This window comes from Martes martes (genome assembly GCF_963455335.1).
Source record: "Martes martes genome assembly, chromosome: 3".
Lineage (NCBI taxonomy): Eukaryota > Metazoa > Chordata > Mammalia > Carnivora > Mustelidae > Martes > Martes martes.
The window spans coordinates 194,796,183-194,817,541 of NC_137890.1; the positions used below are offsets into that span (position 1 = coordinate 194,796,183).

Here is a 21,359-nt window from a genome sequence, read left to right on the forward strand (position 1 = left end):
GGAAATGACTTTTAACTGAGAGGGGCTGGACTCCGTGAAAGAAGAGCAGGACTGGCAATCAGAAAACTGGCATCGGGGCAGCTTCAATTCACCTGTGTGCGCCTACGCCTTCTCTAAGGGCACAGTCCACGTTCTTCCATGCTTGCCTTCTCCAAATGCACACACCTTTTTCTCTGAGCTGTTCTACACTGACAACGGATTTGGACAGATGTGACCATTTCATCCAAACTTACTACTCTTTGAAATTCGCTAGGACAGCAGAATAAGAGTCACATCCTATAAATTAGTACAGGACTCTCCAAAAAGCCAACTCCCAGGAATCATCATTAAACTTCTCAGGATCTGGGCTACATCTCACAGGCAGATACGAAGAGCCCTACAGTCTTCTGAGATAAAGCTGCTTTACTACTTAGATGAAACAGATTTTATGAAACACCATTCTAGCTAGCCCTGAGATATAGAAACCTTAGTAGCCTCCGCATTAGAGTCTCAAAAAGACGAGAAAAAAAGTCTCCCAAATGTGCCCTTTACTATTGATTTCCTCAGGGTTATTGTTTACTCTATCAGAGGCGCCAGAGGACGACATGGAGAAAAGGATCTCAGGATCATATTACTCTATAACAAGGAATTTTAGTTTTTTATAGAGTAATTTCTGGGACTGCAAAATGAAACAAGGAAACTTTGTCTAAAGTCTTAAGTACTGTTAAAAGTCATCTTTAAACACCGCAATCGGACATCTTAAGACTTACCCCACATGGTAACATAGTTACAATATTATTTCATAAAACCAGAAATTATAGCTTGTTACAAAGGAGTTGAAGGAGGCCCTCAGATACCACCCATTCACTGTTAGAATCCTGTTCACAATTATAAAACAGTCATGCAATTTAATTCTACTTAAGAAATCATAAATTTAAAAAAAAAAGAAAAAAGAAATCATAAATTACACTAATTACACGAAGTTTGTTTTTTTTTTGAAAAGACCAGAACTATTTCTGTCATTGCGTGATTAAAAAATTTACATAAATTCAGTAACACAGAAATTGAAATCACCTTCCTGTCACAAATATTATTTTAGAATAGAACAAAATTAGAAGTCCCTGGCATATTATAAAAACTCCTTTTAATGATTAACAGTGTTGACTTCTCAGAGGAATTGCCAAGCCACTGACACACTCAGCCTTTCAAGCTTCAGCATTCTTTTGAACGCCCTGGGAGGGCAAGCATCTTATCTTTCAAATCCTTCACGTAGTTCTTGCTAAATTGAGCTCTAAAAAACACACAAATTACTATTTTTCCAAGGAAGACTGCTGAAGTGTCATAATTTAGAATAAGTGCCTACTGGCTAGAGTCATATTAGTAAGTCATAAAAATGATTTGTCTAATGGTGACACAGCTGCAGTCAATATTTCAATTAAAAATCTATACTCAAGTAGCTTCGTTGCAAAGAAAATGACAAAGACTTCAGTAGACATAACAAAAACTGGTTACCGACTAAGAGCCATATAAAAATCAATCAACAATTCAGTTTTCTCAGAAAACAACATTAACACAGTTTGTTTAATGTAGTAAAATAAATTTCATGTTTTATAAGCGAACTGAAATAGGAACATCTCTCAACAAAGACAATAACCCATTTATATATTTATCCTCCCAGAGCTGATTTCAACTTTTTTTTTAAATTTTTTTTATTTTTAAGATTTTATTTATTTATTTGACAGAGATCACAAGCAGACAGAGAGGCAGGCAGAGAGAGAGGGAGAAGCAGGCTCCCCGCTGAGCAGAGTGCCCAATGTGGGGCTCATCCCAAGACCCTGGGATCATGACCTGAGCCGAAGGCAGAGGCTTAACCCACTGAGCCACCCAGGTGCCCCTGATTTCAACTCTTAATCATAATTAGTCCATATGGTGAATGTAAGACTTCTAAATTATGCGTTTCTTTTATTTAGAGACAATGTCAGACAATCTGAAAGTCTAAAAGATACATAAAAGGGATAAACTTGCTTCTCCCAAAAAATGACCTATCTTGAAAAGTAGCAACAAGGTTTCTTTCTTTCCTTCTTTTCTAAGTAGGCGTCTTGCCCAGCATGGAGCCCAAAACAGGGCTTGAACTCATTACCCTGAGATCAAGATTCAGAGGCTTAACAGGCTGAGCCACCCAGGTACCCCAAGGTATCTTTCATTCAGTCCCTTATTTAACAATATTTATTTAGTAGGATGCCTGAGAGGCTCAGTCAGTTAAGTGTCCAACTCTTGATTTCGGCTCAGATCATGATCTTGGGGTCATGATCTCACGGTTGTGAGACAAGTCCAGAGTAGGGCTTCGTGCTCAGCAGGGAGTCTGCTTCTCTCCCTCCCTCTCTCTGTCTTTCTCTCTCTCTCTCAAATAAATCTTAAAAAAATATATTTACTGAAAATTTATACTGCAGATGATATTATACCATATGAGTGAACAAGACAGAATTAACCTGTGTCCTGTTGTTGCTTACACACTATCAGGAAAGACAGATATTGGGGAAAATATAACTGTATATATAATGAGTAATTTTTTTCAAGATTTTATTTATTTGAGAGAGAAAGGCAAAGAGAGAGAATGAGCAGGGGGAGGAGAGGGAGAAGCAGACTCCCCACTGCTCAGGGAACCCAATGTGGGGCTCAATCCTAGGACACTGAGATGATGGCCTGAGCTGAGGGCAGATGCTTAACCGACTGAGTCACCCAGGCACCCCTATGATGAGAATTTTTTTTTAAGATTTCATTTATTTATTTGACAGACAGAGATCACAAGTAGGCAGAGAGGCAGGCAGAGAGAGTGAGGGGGAAGCAGGCTCCCCGCTGAGTAGTGAGCCGGATGCGGGACTCGATGCCAGGACCCTGGGATCATGACCTGAGGTGAGGCAGAGGCTCAACCCACGGAGCCACCCAGGCGCCCTGAGAAATTTTCTTTTAAAGAGTGCTATGGTGGGGGCGCCTGGGTGGCTCAGTGGGTTAAGCCGCTGCCTTCGGCTCAGGTCATGATCTCAGGGTCCTGGGATCGAGTCCCGCATCGGGCTCTCTGCTCAGCGGGGAGCCTGCTTCCCTCTCTCTCTCTGCCTGCCTCTGTCTACTGTGATCTCTCTCTGTCAAATAAATAAATAAATCTTTAAAAAAAAAAAAAAAAAAAAGAGTGCTATGGTGGCGCCTGGGTGGCTCCGTGGGTTAAGCCTCTGCCTTTGTCTCAGGTCATGATCCCAGGGTCCTGGCATCGAGTCCCGCATCAGGCTCTCTGCTCAGCGGGGAGCCTGCTTCCCCCTCTCTCCCTGCCTGCCTCTCTGCCTACTTGTGATCTCTGTCAAATAAATAAATAAAATCTTTAAAAAATAAAAAAAATAAAGAGTGCTATGGTGGCGTGTTATAAGAGAACTTTAACTCGTGTAAAAAATAAAGGCGACCTTTTCTAAGAAAGTGTTTCAGGTACACTTGAAAGGTACAGTAGTTTCCTGAGCAGAAGCAACGCGGTGTACAAAGATTCGAGGCTGTGACTACGCGGCATGTGAAGGACTGAAAATAGACCAAAAAGGATGAAAAGCAGAGAAACGCAGGAGGAGGGGCCGCGGACGCAACCGAAGAAGAAACGAGACCACGGGGACGCCCACCGGGCCGGGGAGCCCCGCCGTGGGGGCAACCGGCAGCGGCGGGCCGCGGCGGACGCGCGAGAAAAGCGGCAGATGGACCCGCGCCGGGCGCTGGAGAAGCGTCGCCGGCTGTGGCGACCGCTGAGGCCGCACGACGACAGGCGGACGAAGCTTGTCTGTGAGAGTGGAAGGAAGACAGTGAATCATACTACAAGGTCTCCCGGGCAGGGCAGGCGTCGGGGGGGACGGGCGGACGCAGGCAGAGCAGTGGCAGGTCCCGCGGGAGCCGCGGCGGCGCCCAGGAGGGCCCGGGGGAGCGGACGGGGCCGGGGAGCGACGGGCCGGGGAGCGGCGACGGGGCCGGGGGAGCGGCGACGGGGCCGGGGAGCGGACGGGGCGGGGAGCAGACGGGGCGGGGGAGCGACGGGCCAGGGAGCGGCGACGGGGCGTCCGGCCGAGCGAGGGTCGCTACCCGCCTGGACGCGGCTTCGGGCGGACTGTTAGGTCGAAGTTCGGGTCTCGGGAGCTCGCGTTCTCCCGGACGGCGGCGCGGACCGAAGAGCGTCCGGAGGGCCCGAGCGACGGCCGAGCCGTGAGGCGGCGGCGCGCGGCCGTAGAACCGCGTGGATCGTCCGCGGAAGCAGGGAACGGCTACAAAACATGGGCTGGAGATGCCGAGGGACGACAGAATATTCAATTAGCTTCGGCCAAACCGTCCCGTTCTCTAAACCTGGCAGAGACCCTGTTCCGACGACACAGCCGCGCAGAGGAGACACGGGCGAGGCCGGAGCGCGCTCAGGGAACGGCCTGGAGCCGCCGCCGCCGCCCCGGCGCGCGCACGTCCTCGATGCCGGCGCCGCACTCGGCAGGGAAGGACGCGGGACGCGAGCGGCTCCGAGGCGCGGGGCCACGACTCCGCGTCCGAGGAGAGCCATGGAGCCGGCCGCGAGCGGAGAGAAGGGCCCGGCGGTCCTCGCCCGGGGCGGCCGCGACAAGGGCCTGAGGCGGCGCCGCACACAGCCCGGCGGCCGCTTCCGCGCACGTGGGCCACGACCCCCGTGCGGCGTCTCTCTCGGCCTGACGTACTCCCCGCCGCGTGAGTGGGAGCTTCAAGCCAGGAAACGGCAGCGCCGCCCGAAAGCCCACCGTTTCCACAGGCCGGTCAGATCTCCCCGACCACAGTAACTGCCCAGTTACCTACTGTCATCTTCCGTTATGATTCTGTTTCTAAAAGAGGCACAAACCATGGTGCCTGCTAACTGTCCACCTCCTCATTCTGGCGACGTCGTGGTCCCCTGGGCCGCCGGGCTCCGCGCTCAGCGGGGGGTCGGCTTGACACCCCCCCCTCGGCCCAGGGACGGGACGCACTCTCGCTTCTGAAACTGGAAAAACGGAATCTTGAAAAAAGATTTCGTGAAAGGCTGACACCAAAGGTTCTATTTTTAAAGAAGTTCGTGGGAACTGAGAAGGAAGAGGCTGTGAACAAATGCTCTCGCCCTGGCAAGAAAGCCCCAGAAAGGCAGCGGATTCTGTTTTGTTTCCTGCTGAACTCACTGGCAGGCACGGGTGTCCGCTCCATGTTCGCAGAAGGAATGAAGGAACCAACAGGGACACAGTCTCAGAGCGGGACGGGGAGCGCCGGTGCTCACGGAAACCCGCAGGTCCGGGGACTCGCGGCACCGCGCGGGGGGCTGCAAGGACGCCCTCGGGTGCCACCATCTACGGTGCACGTACAGGCTCGAACCAGGAGAATCAGGGCCAAGTGCAGGAAGCCAGATCATCAACCGTCCTCTTAAGAATTCTGAAACTATCAGCAATACATATTACTAATAATGTTTAAGAAATATTGTGAGAAAATGAATGCGTGGCACAAACGACCAACATTCGGTCGGAAGGACCCGAGTCCTGAGCTGAGCAGGGTCCTCAGGGCTGCGTTCCCGACCGCCTGGGGGAAGCCCCTCAACTGTTCCGGCCTCCAGTTTCCTGATCTGCACCATGAGAAGAAAGGTCAAGTCTTTACAGAGTGAGTGATTTTTAAGAAGAAAATGAGTTACTGGATACGACGTAGGAAAGCACCAATTCACTAAACAAGTGGGGTTTTAAAACACACGGGAAGTGACACGCGTTCTCCTCTTCACTCCTGCATCACACCAACCCATCACACCAACCCGTCACGGAAGCAGCCTGACTCTGCACCCCCAAGAACGTGGACGAACTCACAGTTCTGCCAACTGGAAAGAACAGAGGAATCCCAAAGATTCTGAGTCTCCTCAGTATCACAAAGGGGGAAAAAACTGCCCAACACCTCCTCGACACAGGCTCAAAGGGTCTGTCTGCATGAAACACTAAGAGTAAGACCAGAAACCTGTCAGGCTTGGGGAGACTATGCTAAATAGCCCATAGCACTGTGTCCAGGTTCAAAGAAACGAGCCAGCGTTACAGAACTAAGAATCTGTAATAGAACCGCAGAGTAGTAACAAAGCTACTATGTGGAAACTTCTAGAGCTGGGGAGACAGAAAAAGTTGTTTTCTCGTAAGTGTTAATACGTCCTACTACAGAGAGACCCGGGCATCCAGCTCTCTTTCCATGATGAATACCCCGTCGTTATAAAGCCGGATGAACCAGGGTGCCACTGGCTACTTTTTAAATTGGATTCAATTTATTTCTGAAATGAGGAGTGGGGTATAAATAAAAAGGTACATTCTTTACTACTTAGCCATTTTTTAACCCATTTTTTCCATATACTTGACAAGTAACGTAAGTTTAAGGTGTACACAAACACTTTATTTTTTATCAGGGTTTATTTTCTCAAAATTATTTATACTGACTTTCAGAAGTGAGAATAAACGGCGAAATACTCAAGTTCTATACGGTTTTGTCCCAGCTATTAGCACTTTCGAGAAAATAACTTACTAAAACTTCGGTTTAATGCACCATTTGACACTTAAAACTTTCCTACAATTTTAGTGTTGAAATATTTGGACATGTTATAATATAAAAATTAAACATAGTAATTTTGGAAAGAATTACACAAAATAAAATTAAAAAGAGCATTCTCAAAAAGTAACTCGTTTTGTTTTAGAACTATATGACCTTTTTTCTCCATCTTTATCCCTGCTTGTAAACACAACTTCTCACTTTTTTTTTTTTTAGATTTTACTTATTTATTTATTTAGTTGGCAGAGACAGACAGCGAGAGAGGGAACACAAGCAGGGGGAGTGGGAGTGGGAGAGGGAGAAGCAGACTGAGCAGGGAGCCCGATGCGGGGCTCGATCCCAGAACCCTGGGATCATGACCTGGGCCGAAGGCAGACGCTCAATGACTGAGCTACCCGGGCACCCCTATTTCTCATGTTTTAAATACACAGTGGAATTTTAGGTTGAAATAGTTCTCATTTTGCTTCAGCCTAGTTGAAATGTTAAAGGTCTATGATCAAGTTTTTTCATTCACTCGATTTCTGCTCAATTCTCCTCTACTCCAGCAATCTGTCTCCCACCCCTCTGCTGTCCTACACGAATCGCACTAGGGTTAGTGTCAGCGCCGTAGTCCCTTGTCAGTTGGGGGGGGGGGAGCAGTGGCACACACTGAGGAACGGGCCGCTCCCCGACTCTGCTCACCGGCTCACCACCCGCCCGCTCCACAGGTCTTTCTCCCACCCGCAACCACAACCTCACTGTCGGGCCCGGGCAGACACAAGCGGGTCTGCACGTGTGAGCACCTGACTGGTCCCCCGCCGTGTGTCAGCGAAGCAGCCAGCTGTGACCCCTGGACGCACGGCTCCCCACGGCTCCCACAAGGACGTGGAACCTGCCCTTTCTGGTACGACACCACCCCCCGTCAGCCACCTCCACTGTGCACAGACTGAGTTGCGGTTTTCAAATCTGACAAGTCAAATCCGACGCTGTATCCCTTTCTAAACCGCTCATACTTTTTGGCTTACAGAGGGTTCCCTATTTCCCAGCACAGTTCTGAACGGAATTATCTCTGTTCATTCTGCGTTTTACCCAGGAATTTGAGGTTGTAAGTGGGATATTACTACGTGTGCTTGGTTTCTCCTAAGGAACACCAAACTTATAATTTTCTCCTCAAAATATAATTAAATGTCAAGTATAGGCTTAAATTATAAAAGGGGGTATCAAAAGCTCTTTAATAATCTCCCCACCCTGAAACCTTACTACTGCTGTTTGCGTTAGGGTTAACCTAGGGCACAAAACTATCTCAAAATGTTATTTTTGTACTTTCTAATTAAACAAAATAAGAGGCCTATTTGGGAAACTCTTTGTAACGATACATACTAGAAAACATGTAAATAAAACTATACAACTGAACGTCAGGCAGAAGAGTAGAGTTAAGGGATTTGAAATGATGCAGAGGGCGGGACAGAAACGCGGGGGATGGACGCTAATGGGCGCAGCACAGAGCTGAGAATCAGCCTGTCCTGTGGGATGACAAGGGAATGCTACCTGGGGGGCCCGATATTTTTGGATTAAAATACTCTCTCTTATGTTAACACATGTCTTTTTCTTGCAGGAAAGTAGAGTGGACACAATAAGGACTCTACTTGGGTTCTAATCCCATCTCCGCCATTTGACTTTGGGCAAGTTTACTTTATCCCTCTGTGGCTAAGCTTTCCCATCGGCACCCTGACTTCTTTACCTAGAAATTTCTGCGCGAGGAGTAAATGTACTCGGCGCACACACAGCTTACAACAGTGCCTGACAAAGACTGTGCATCTAACCGCCGCCCTTTACTATGAATGCTGCTGAGGGTCCTGCAGCAGATTTTTGATAATTTAGGAATTTAGAAAACTCCATTTAAGAATGAAAAAGGCCTCTAAATTCCAGCAGACATATCGTGTAGTAGAATTCCAGGCCTATAGTATTAACCGAGTCAAATTTTTCATAGGAGAAATCATCGAAAATATTCTTGGGGTAATCTAACTAAATAATATAAAAGATAAAAACGTGCTTTGAAAAAGTCAAAATCCCACTGAAATAAATGAAATATGAGTTTATATTCCCTTTCTATTGTAATTATCTATATTTTCTCATAAATAATTAACCAAGAAACATATATCTAGTATATCTATTACAAAGTATATACAAACTATTTTTACTTTTTTATTTTTGTGGATTTTTCTTTAATTTTTTTATTATTAACATATAATGTATTATTTGTTTCAGGGGTACAGGTCTATGATTCATTAGTCTTACATAATACACAGCGCTCACCACAACACATGCCCTCCGCAATGCCCCTTACCCAGCCACCCCATCCCTCCCACCCTTCCCCCTCCAGCAACCCTCAGTTTGTTTCCTGAGATTGAGTCTCATACGGTTTGTCCCCATTTTTCCCCTACGATCCTCTGCCTTGTTTCTCAAATTTCACCAATCATTGATCACACAATTGTCTTTCTCTGATTGACTTATTTCACTTCAAAATTATTTTTAAAGAAAGAAGATCTGCTTAATTTATAGTCATCAGCAAGTCAAAGTATAATTGAATTCTGAACTGTCCTTAAACAGCACAAATTTTTATATTTCATCCCAGGTTAGAATTAGCAAGTAATTGTACTGATGAGTCAAGGCAAACAAAACTATTTAAGCAATTATCGAAATTTGAAAGAAAAGAATACTTCCCACCTAAATGTCAAATAATTTTTCTTTTCTGCAAGTAGTAGCCAGCATTTGGCCTTTTATTAAAATTCTTACACAACATTAATTATCCTGTGTTATCTCTTGGTAACTCCAAAAAATGTAAATAGCCTAAAGATGGCTTGAGAGTTTTAATTGCATCTTCATATCATCCAGGATGTGTTAATGGAATAGTTGTTTAATATTCTGAAACTGGGTGGGGGAAAAACAAGAACATGCAAATATGTTCTGTTCTCACAGCACGAACTTCGGATATAATAAAGCGGTTGTTTTTTTTTAAAAGATTTTATTTATTTATTTGACAGAGAGAGAACACAAGTAGGCAGAGAGGCAGGCAGAGAGAAAGAGAGAAGGAAGCAGGCTCCCTGCCTAGCAGAGAGCCTGATGCGGGACTCGATCCCAGGACCCTGAGATCATGACCTGAGCTGAAGGCAGAGACTTAACCCACTGAGCTACCCAGGCGCCCTAATAAAGCGGTTTTAATATTAAAGCTCTAACTTTGCATTCCAGAAATCTAAATACCACGTCAGTCTTACAAAAATTAGTAAAATCTGCACAGAAATGTTGTCTGATCACCATCTGTGAGGTAACGTGGGATTACTGATGACAACTTGCATAGAAGGATCTGTTCCTGTTTTATTAAATTGCTCTTCATTCATATGGTTTTCAAAATCAGGTGAGAAATGCTCTCAATGTGCATTCTTTTCTACTTTTCGTTCAAAAGTAGTAATTCTTCCCCTGATTTATCAAATAACTACTTAACCAAGCTGAGGACAGACAATCTATATCCCCACATACATTTCAAGGTGTTTTATGGGTTACCTGGGCTCAGGTGGTGTAATAGTTTATTCACTCACAACTCTTTTCCTCCAAAGTCAAAAGATCCTCAATCCTTGAACTCAAGTACTTATTTTTAGAAACATTAATCCTATAAAATTTATATTTCAGGTACATTTTACCTAAAAAACACATGTTTCCCTGATTATAAAAGCAGTATATGCTCATTAGGTGCACTATACTTTAAAAGTAAGTTTAAAATTAAAAAAAAAAAAAATTAAGTCACCGAGAAAGAGCGACCACTGACCTGGAAAACCATTTACTTTGAGTATTTCCTATTAAAGGCTGCAGATGTAGCGTGTTGAGATCTGATCATCGATACAGCTGTGTCCCAGTTTTGTCCTTTTCACTTCCGTTCTGTTTGAATTTTATAATGGCTTTTTCCTATGTCATTAAATATTCTTTTTTAACGGAAGTACAAGGCAATGCTGTATTACTTGCAGGTGTACAACCTAGTGATCTGACATTTATATACATAATGAAAGGCTCGCCATGAGAGCAAGTGCAGTTATCATCCATCACCATACAAAGTTATTACAGTACTATTGACTCTTTTCCCTATTCTGTCATTACGTCTCTGTGATTTACTTCTTTATAACTGGAAGTTTGTATTTCTTAACCCCTTCACTTATTTGCCTCCCACTCATAGGGCCCTCGCTTCTAGCGACCGCCAGTTCGTTCCCTGCGTTTATGCATCTGTTTCTGTTTTGTTTTGTTTGTTCATGTTTCGCTTTTTAGATTCCACATACAAAGGAAATCCTAAGGTATTTTGTCTTTCCCTGTCTTACTTCACTAAGCGTAATACCCTCCAGGTCCATCCATGTTGTCACAAATAGCAAATAAATATTATTTCTAAATGTCATTATTTCACTCTGCATAATATTCTTTTGTTGGATACAGTAATAATAGAAAAAATTCTTTTCCAAAATATACTCAACAATTTCAGGTACCATTTATGTGCTCATATTTCCCTACTCAACAGCACCGGTCCCGTACAGAAAATTGCTTCTTGAACATAGTCATGGAGAAGCACCAGAGCAATCAAAACTGAAAATATAGAAACTGAATCCACTATTTTGTTTCCAGGTCTCTCCCTCTGTGTCCATCTGTCTCTGTCTCCGTCTCTCTCTGTCTCTCTGTGTCTCTCGCTCACATTTCCAATCTCAGCACCTACAACCGTCGTCCAGACTCAGAAACCAGCACCCTGCGCCGTCGTATTGATTCCTCTTGTCTGTGATTCACATGAAATCAGTTCCCCTTTTCGGCCTACTGAACTACAGCCGTTTCCCTTCATTCCCACCAGCATCTCCCTCGCCAAGCCTCTGCTACTTCAAACCCGGGTTACCTCACATGCGCCTAGCGAGCTTTTCTTTCTCCAGCTTTGCTCCCACATCTCTCACCTCTACACCACACCCAAAACAGTTTCCGCAACGCAGAAATGTGATGTGGTCGTTCACTAGCTTCATGCCTTCTGGTGGCCCCCACTGGTATCCAGGATAACGTCAGAGTCCTTACAAGCTCCCCTCTCGTGTGTCTCATTAGCCTCCTCACCGTCATCTCTCCTCTCCACACCACATCCAACCCAGAGTAATTTCTGCTGCAGCTGAACCGAACTGCCGTCAGTTCTTCTAATGAACTATGCGTCTTCATAAATGCTTGCAGGGTCCACCGAACGTTCACCCTTAGTCCTTTAAGTAGCCCCTCCAGCACACCCCAAGAAGAGACTCAGGGACTCTGCCGGGAATAGTGTCCTGTGCCCTCCTAGAGTGGGTAAAATAGCGAGTCTACAAAATTCTCGTTCGCTCAGAACCTCAGCATCGAGCTTATTTGGAAATAGGATCTTTACAGATGTAATCAGAGATAAAATCATTCTGGATCTAGGACGGACCTAAATCCAATGACTGGTACATTCATAAGAGGAGGAGAGGACAAACCTAGGGACACATGGCGAGCAAGGCCATATGAAGAAGACAGAGCTAGAATGTATTTCTGCTGTCCCAAGGCCAGGGATACCAGCAGCCATCGGAAGTTAGAAGAAACAAAGAAGGATCCTCCTCTAGATTCTACGACCCTAAGGACACCCTGACCTGAGACGACTAGTCTCTAGAAGTTTTCTTGTTTCAAGCTGCCCAGTTTGTGGTTCTCTGTTACAGCAGCCCTAGAAATTCGTCCACCGTGTATCTTGAAATGACTGCAATATACGAGTCGTTGTATTTCAGTTCTTGCTAGACCAGAAACTCCACGCAAACCAAGGACTAGTTCTTCCAGTTCCATGTTCACTGCTAAGTACAGCAACTGACGTAGGACAGGCGATTAATAAACACACGCACAGGACGCCTGGGTGGCTCAGTCGGTTAAGCCACTGCCTTCGGCTTGGGTCATGATCCCGGGGTCCCGAGATCGAGTCCCACGTCGGGCTCCCTGCTCAGCGGGGGGCCTGCTTCTCCCTCTGCCTGCTGCTCCCCTGCTTGTGCTCACTTGCTCTCTCTCACAAGCAAGTAAATAAAATCTTTAAAAAAATGCATAAAAGAAAGAATAAATTTCTCATAATAGCACATATCTACTGAAACCTGAGTAACACTATTACTTAATCTATGTTAATTTTCCTTGCAAAATCTTCATCAAGGTATCATTGCCATCGGAGTTTGGTGGCTTTCGAATGACAGTTCTGAAGAAGGGTTTTTGTTTTTTTTTTTTTTTTTTTAAGATTTTATTTATTTACTTGACAGACAGAGATTGCAAGTAGGCAGAGAGACAGGCAGGGAGAGAGAGGAAGGGAAGCAGGCTTCCTGCTGAGCAGAGAGCCCGATGCGGGTCTTGATCCCAGGACCCTGGGACCATGACCTGAGCCGAAGGAAGCGGCTTTAACCCACTGAGCCACCCAGGTGCCCCCTGAAGAAGGGTTTTAAGAAACGTCCATTGTTTTTACTGCCCCATATCTATTCCCATCGTGGTCTCAAAACTTTGAAGTTCCTTTTGGGACTCCAACCTCTCCGTGAGTACACAGTCTCCAGAGAATTGTTAATCAAGTGTCCCTGTTGCTGGCGGAGGGCAAATAATTCAAACTCAGCCACGCAGACTCGCTCTGTGCGTGTGGAAGGAAGAGCGCGGCCACACAGGACTGGGCCAGAGGGAGCTGCACGGCGTCCCCTTCGGTCTCCCGCACTTGCTGGAGAAGCTGTGACTCCTCTCTTCCCTGAAAGCTGTCGTGGCCGATGACCTTCTGATTCTGCGAACTAACTCCTATCCTCCCAGCAGACTGCTTTTCTTGCTTAAACTACCGAGAATGAGTTTCTGTTACTCGCCATCTAAGAGCAGTAACGGCCGGCGAGGCTCTTCAAACGCAGACTGACGACTAGGAAGGACAGACTGCCGTACAGACCGCGGCTCTTTCGCCGACGTCGCCTGACCCAAACGGCTCCAGCCCGGACTGCCCGGCCCCTGACGGATGACCCACGCGATCTGTAACTTGTGGCTGCCAGTTTCCTCCTCTGACACAGCCATTTCCATTCCTTCACGTACTGCACGTATTAGTGTAAAACCTTCTCCCTCACTTATTTCTATCTCTACAGATAAAAATGATCCTTTGAAAAATTTTTATTTTCACTGAGCTAGAGTTTCTCAATGTAAATCATGCTCTAAAAAGCAAATTTAAATATTTTATTAAAAAAATGTTACCTCTAGGGGCACCTGGGTGGCTCAGGGTTAAGCCTCTGCCTTCGGCTCAGGTCATGGTATCAGGGTCCTGGGATCGAGCCCCGCATCCGGCTCTCTGCTCAGCGGGGAGCCTGCTTCCTCCTCTCTCTCTGCCTGCCTCTCTGCCTACTTGTGATCTCTCTCTTGTCAAATAAATAAAATCTTAAAAAAAAAATGTTACCTCTAAACATATAAAGGCTTTGGTATAATATACGATACCCTTGAGACAGGAATTATTAGTTTACATTAAAAGGCCCATAGTTCACCACTTTGCAACATAGAGACCAACATATCTGATAACCACTTTGCTAGGTTTTACTATGTCATTCAAATAACAATTAATTTATAGTCATTCACTACAATTATATATTATATAAATGTACAGGATTCCTTTAAATCTTCTCATTAAATGAAAAGTAATGTTACTATATGGATAGAGATTATTCTGTACATCACTAATTATTGGAGAAGCATCACTTACGTATATAGATACACCGAGCATAAATTTTAAATGTACAGCCAAAGGTCAGTGATAGCAAAATGGTTTTCTTCAATTTCTTGAATGGCTTAAAGGTTATTTTCTTTTGTATTTAAATTCTGATAAAGCATAATACATCTCCTGAATGGGATGTGAGTTTGCTCTCCACTGAAGATCTCCCTAGAGACTCTTCAGACAAAACAGCTTTAGTCTTATCACAACAGAAAGGGGCAAAAGAAATTATACTTCTACTTCTTTCCTGCTTTCTTAACATTGCAGTACATTTCTGTCATCTCTATTCTACACCTGTCTTGAATGACTACATTCTATTCCTCACACTCTCTGCCTAATAGATCGTAATGTCCATGAGGATGTATCTTTTCATATCCTAAAAGCTTAAAACCACATTATACTCAGAGTTGAATCTAAACTTCATTTATGATCTCAATCACTAAACTTTCCCTCTCTGTCACACATTCTTGACTTTCTACTTCTGCACATTTACACTGAACAGGCATTTGCCCTTACCTACCCCTAAATTTCCCAGTCTTGCCACATGGTGAGTCAATCATTTCCTTTTCTCTTTCATTTGTTTCCATCTTAGGCTAATCGGTAAGGTTAGCCATTTTATTGATGTCAGGCCTCTTCTGTCTTCAACTCTTTGTTCTGTAACATTAGTTTACACAGATGAAAACCTATTCTGTGCTGCTCATGATATCAGACATTCTGCTCAGTGCAAAAACAAACAAACAGGGACACCTGGGTGGCTCAGTTGGTTAAGCAGCTGCCTTCGGCTCAGGTCATGATCCCAGCGTCCTGGGATCGAGTCCCACATCGGGCTCCTTGCCCCTCAGGGAGCCTGCTTCTCCCTCTGCCACTCTGTCTGCCTATGCTCACTCGCGCGCTCTCTCTCTCTGACAAATAAATAAATAAAATCTTTAAAAAAAAAAAAATTAAAAAAAAAAAACAAACAAACAAAACCTGTGTGATTACTGGATAAAGAGAACCCCAGACAAAGGTGAGCAAAAATGAAAGGAAACAATTTTATGTAATTTCATTGATCTACATTAAGGAATGATTAAAGATAAAACTTGAATTGTATGAAGTCAAGATCCAGATGGCAAGGGTCTTCTATTTCCTGAGAACGTAACATAAAGGGAGCGGCGTAATCCTATTCGGGTTTTCAAAAGCCTCTTTTCGGGGAAAGGCCTGACAGGGAAAAGCTCAGAAACAGTCTGACAGCTTAGCAGCTATCTGGCTGGTTTTGAAGAAGCAACAGAAGCCAGTAGTCAGGAGAAGAGAGACTGCAACGAGAGACAAGCGAGAAAAATTTAAGGAACAGAGTGAAAAAGACTGGTTAACCAATTACAGGTTATGGGTATTAATTAAAAAAAGGAATTCAGATTGACTCTAAGTTTCCCAAACTGACTCTCCAAATGGAAAGTAATTCTAATCAGAGAGGTAGGATACTTTGAAGAACGTGAGATGGTTGTGATCTCTGATCTGTAGGGTTGGGTCCATCTACAAGACACACCAGAGGAAGGGAGGCATCTAGACATCTGAGGGAACAGGCAGCCTCCAAGATGGCTTCCAGTAACCTCTGCCTCCTGGCACTGATGCCCTTTCGTGATTCCCCTGCCCTTGAGCGTGGGCTGGAGCTGAAACTCACGTCTACGGTACTGAAGATGGCAGAAGTGGCGGTACATTAAGTGATACGTCAGTTTCCTGTGGCTGCCCTAACAAATAACCACAAACGGGGTGACTTAAAACAACAGAAATTTCTTCTGTCATGGTTTTGGAGGCCAGAAGTGAAAGCAAGTTGTCAGGAAAGCCACACGACCTGCAAAGGCTCGTAAGGAGGTTTTGTTCTTGCCTCTTCCAGGTTCTGGCGGCTCCGGGTGGTCCTCGACTTGTGAGGGCATCACCCGAGTCCTTGCCTCTGTCTTCACAGGGCCTTCTCCTCTCTTGAGGATACAAGCCACTGGACTATTGGGCCTCATCCGGTTCAGCCAGGATGTTGGCACTCAAGATCCTCAGCTGAGTTCAACCTTCAAAGACTCTTTCCAAACGTCACATCCACAAGTACCACAGGTTAGGACTTGAACATAGGTTTTTGGGGCCATCATGAAACTCACGACACATGGAATGACACTTCCTACATTCGGCTGGAAAGGGGTGTTGTTTCCATAGACGTGCTCACTTTCGCTCCCTCTTGGACTGCTTGTCCCAGGAAAACTAACTCCCGTATCATAAGGCAGCCTTACGGAGAGAGCCCCCTGCCCCCATGGCTGAGCCTGGACGCGGACTCTTCGGCACCAGACGAGCTCTGAAATGACTGCAGCTCCAGCTGACGGCATGACAGCAACGTCACGGGAGACCTTGAGCCAGAAGCACCAGTTAAACTGTGTCTTGAAACTGTAAGATACTCCGTAAGCACTGTTTCAGCCTGGGAAGTTTTGAAGTGATTTATCATACAGCAATAGAACACTAACACGGAGCTCGCACAAATGTCAAGGCCAGGCCACCAATAATTAAGACAAGCCACAGAAACAATTCAGTTCAGAATTTTAGAAATATTTACAGAGTATCCTCTATAAAACTAAAGTCTGTATCTGTAATGATGAATGATAAGCCAACCCTCAAGAATCTTAGAGCCTCGGAAAGTGATAGATAAGACCACAGCGCACGGTATGATGGAGGAATGTAAACCAGCTCATGGTACATCGCACACAGAAGGGGGATCTGGTCCAGATTCCGAAAGTCAGAGAAGACTTCCCGGAGAAGTTGAATTCTTCCTTTCCCCAAACTGACCTACCTATAACTATATATTATCAAAGTTCCCTTCCTTTCAACAATGCAAAATTTAAGACTCCTCTAAGTAGTAATCTCACTTTTCCTGTCCGTTGCACTAAGATTCTTGTAATCGATTTATCTAAGCTTTTAGGGCAAGAACATATATCCACTTCGGCCACCGAAAAGGCTGAAGCTAAGTTACATACACAGCGGTTACTAATTTTTACTTCGTATTTCATGTTTTGTTTGGTGTAACTTGTTTTTACCCTTATTGTACTTTTACTTTCATTTTAAGGAAACTCAATCACTTTTAAAGATTTTATTTATTTATTTGACAGACAGAGATCACAAGTAGGCAGAGAGGCAGGCAGAGAGAGAGGAGGAAGCAGGCTCCCTGCTGAGCAGAGAGCCCCATGCGGGGCTCGATCCCAGGACCCTGGGATCATGACCTGAGCCGAAGGCAGAGGCTTTAACCCACTGAGCCACCCAGGTTCCCGGAAACTCAATCACTTTTAGTGGTAAATAAACGAATCCTCAATTACACAAGGAATTGCAATGAAAGCTACAAACAGAACACAGTGAGAGAGGACGGAAAAGTCCTCAGTGTTTAAAACCGAACCTATAATTTTACCAACAAAATAATCTCCCTTTTGCCATATTTTCCCCATTTTTGTTAATTCCATCGACTTGCCCCTCTTGCCTAATGTAAAAGACCCTTCCCTTGACCTCCCAGCACTGATACCACTGCCTGGTTTTTACTTACATTAATTTCACCCTAGATAAAATTTCCACTGTTTCTTCTTTGAATTCTTCCAACGTTTAGAAACATTGCTTCCTTGGTAACCCTCATCAGACTTGATGTCTCTGAGAAAACCCCACCAGTTGATAATCTAGTACCTTCATCTCAACATAAGTAGTTAACAAATAGTTTGTTTAAAAATGTGATTCAATTGGGGGCGCCTGGGAGGCTCAGTCGGTTAAGTGTCTGCCTTCGGCTCAGGTCATGATCTCAGGATCCTGGGATCCCTGCTCAAGGGGAAGTCTGTGTCTCCCTCTCCCTCTGGCCCTCCCCCTCCTCAAATAAATAAATCTTTTTTAAAAATGCGATTCAATTCTTACACCACCGTGGTGTATCGCATTCATCTGTCGGTCCCGCGTGCCTCATCCCCACACTACAAGCTCCTCAGGAATGAAGCTTACGTCTTCATCTTTTTTTCTACAGTTTCTCAAGTTCTTCCAGTACGTGGCAAACAGCAAGAATTTAACAGATGCTGATGAAAATGAAAGGAAAGTCTGTAAATCACCTCCCTTCCTTTCGGTCTGCTCTCCCTTCCGAGGTCTAACACACAGATGGCTTCTTAAAGGACTGCACGACCATCTCACTCCCCTGCAGCCGTTCCTTCACTGTATAATGACGAAATACAAACGCCTAAGTACAGAAATCCAAATCCACAACATATTTCCCATCACTCCACTATATCTGCCTTACCTTCCCCATGTCCTGGACACCCCCTTACTTTCTCAGCTGCGCCTTTGCTCCGAGTTGGTCCTCCATTTACATGTCCGCCCATCAAAGTTCTACCTACTCTGAAAAGCACAACTCAACTGGTCTCTCTCATTTTTGAAGTGTTCTTGGCACCTAGCACATTCGACTTTTACCTAAGGAAATGAAATATATTTCTTATCTTGCCACATTTTATTGAAGATTAAAAGAGATAAGAAAATACTTCTATACCTTCCTGTCCTTAATGTCTACCATCACCACTACCATCAATGATAATCAAATAATCATAGTGCTTACTTAGGCTTAGTACAAGAATAAATTTCCACTAAATACTAATTGAATAAATATATGTGTTATCATTTATAAATAATGTATTTTTAGACAGTGTAGAAAGATTATCGATATACAATATTTGCTTTTCTTTTATATCTAGTTATGTAAGAGATACATTGGTTGAATATACGTGAGTAAACGATGCTACAGCTTACTAGTAAAATTTAGAAGGTTAACTTAATTTTGAAATTTTTCTTCAACACAAACTAGGTTTTGTTTGGGAATTTCTTTGAATGAAAACATTTTAAGTCATGGATCAACATTTTCAAAAACGGCTAACAAAAACTGTAACTGTAACTCATTACTACTTTCTGGAGGTAAATTCAGTAATAACAAAAAGCCTTTGAAATTTTATAGCCATTGAGCAATGATGCTAATTTTAGTAACTCTACCAATGCAAAATGAGTGATGTACATACCAATCTATCTATAAAGATATTATGAATAAGAAACACAATCTCAAAAATATTTTAAAATCATTTATGTTTATCTTAACAGATACAAAGAAAAATATGAAACATTAATTTATACTGTCAGAGCAAAATAGATTTGTTACAAAAATATTAAAGAAATTCAACAAAGAAACATCCCAACTTTGTTTAAAGCGGAAAACCAATAAAACCTTAAATGATATAGAACAAAATGATAACAGAAGTTTTTTGGTTTTATTTATTTATTTTTTTAAGTAGACTCCATGACCAGTGTGAAGCCCAGCTCTGGGCTTGAACTCTCGACCCCTGAGATCAAGACCTGAGCTAAAATCAAGAGTCAGACAATCGACTGAACCACACAGGCGTCCCCAGAAGTTATTTTTTGAAACATGTGCTCATTTGTGATTTTAATTTTATTTTGTTTTTGCTTTTATGTATTTTAACATATTCTGCAATAAAACCATCTCTTTAAATATTTAGTACAAAAAATTGTTTATAGTTTCAAATCTTTTTTCAAAATGGTGTAAGTATATAAACAACCACTTATTCTTACCTAGGCGAGCTTGAATATAGTTGAAAGAATACGCAGACTCTTGACTTCGAATAGTTTCAATCATATAGTTGCCATCTGAGTTCTTCAATCACTTTCTCTCCTATGTATATCAGAAGGAATCACATATAACTAAAGATAAAATTAAAATTGGATGGAATAGAAGTAACCAATAATTACACTTACATGTATTTTAATTCAGAACCTATGGTACATACTCTGAAATTCTAAGTATGTTTTTTGTGAAAGTTCAAGAAAGTTACTTAATAAAAAACAAAACAAAACAGGGGTAAAGCATGTAATTTTTTTTGAAAAGCTAGAGTAATAGATTGCTAGATAAGGTCAAATACCAAAATTGCTAGATAATAAGTTAAGTGTTTTAACTCATGGATATGTTACTATGAAAGCACAGTGATGATGGCTGACAGTACCCTCCTCTCCCCTGCGGGCTGCACAGCGAGCCCCAGCTAGCTCCCTCAGTTATCAGCTAATTAAACCAACCAAGCGCATACTCTGTCCCTGATTAAGAAGATGAAACAGAATTTTAGAAAGCACTGATCTATTTTAACTTTCATTCCACTTCCACTGCTGTGGAGAAGCATTCAGGTAACTTTTCCTTCTATTCATTTTCACGCTATATGAGAAGAGACATAGAGGCTGATTAAGATTTTTACATTTTTTATTCCAACAGATGAAAGGAAAAAGTCTTTCCAGATGCAACACAAATTATGCCTTCCCTTAATTTGGTCATTTCAAATGTACCTGTGATATAAATTTCAAATAGTAGCAAAAATGTTCACAGTATAGTATCTCTTCTTGCCAAAATAGCTGTTTTTTTTTTCTGTTTTGTTTTCGCAAAAATACAAAAATGTATCTCACTCTTTTGTTCTGCTTCCTTCCATAATTTTGATACATACCATTGGTAAAGCCAAATCCAAGAGTTTGACTTTCTCAAATTATAGACCAGAGACACATTTCAAATATTTTATTTTTGCCTCTTTATATTTAAGCCATCTGAATACTCTGAACACTACGTTTTTCCTTCTCACCCACAATTTTCTTTAGAAGTCTGTTTGTCTATTTGCTCACACTATTCCTGTTCTTTTTCTAACAAAACTTGAGAAAGAAAAGAAAGGATCTTATTTGGGTGGCCCCAGAGGCAAACTCCAAAGTAATAATTCAAGTAAGTTTGTTTGGAAGATGCTGAAGGAAAGGGTTTATAGAGATCATCCATAACATCGAGAACAACAGACAAGGACCGTAAAATTTGAATTAAAATATAAGCATGGTTTATTTTAAGGCCATATGTGGGTATTTTATAATTTTAGTGAAAAAAAGTTTATCTACCCAGTGATGCTATTATTTACTAAATCACATAGTACTCTCTTAGTGTTTACTGAATCTTAGGGTATATACATGACAAAATTCATTTTCTCTTTCCTCAAAATGTAAAGGCTCCATGACCACA

The 21,359-nt window shown here is 43.2% G+C and overlaps 1 protein-coding gene across 1 annotated transcript in view; it reads right to left on the bottom strand.

Moving 5' to 3' along the window:
• Window positions 1–21,359, bottom strand: part of GULP1 (GULP PTB domain containing engulfment adaptor 1) — a 257,041-nt gene that overhangs the window by 152,892 nt on the left and 82,790 nt on the right. The window contains exon 3 of the mRNA XM_080798218.1: window positions 19,895–19,994. The gene's annotated coding sequence lies outside the window, so the exon portion shown is untranslated. The remainder of the gene's footprint in view (window positions 1–19,894; window positions 19,995–21,359) is intronic.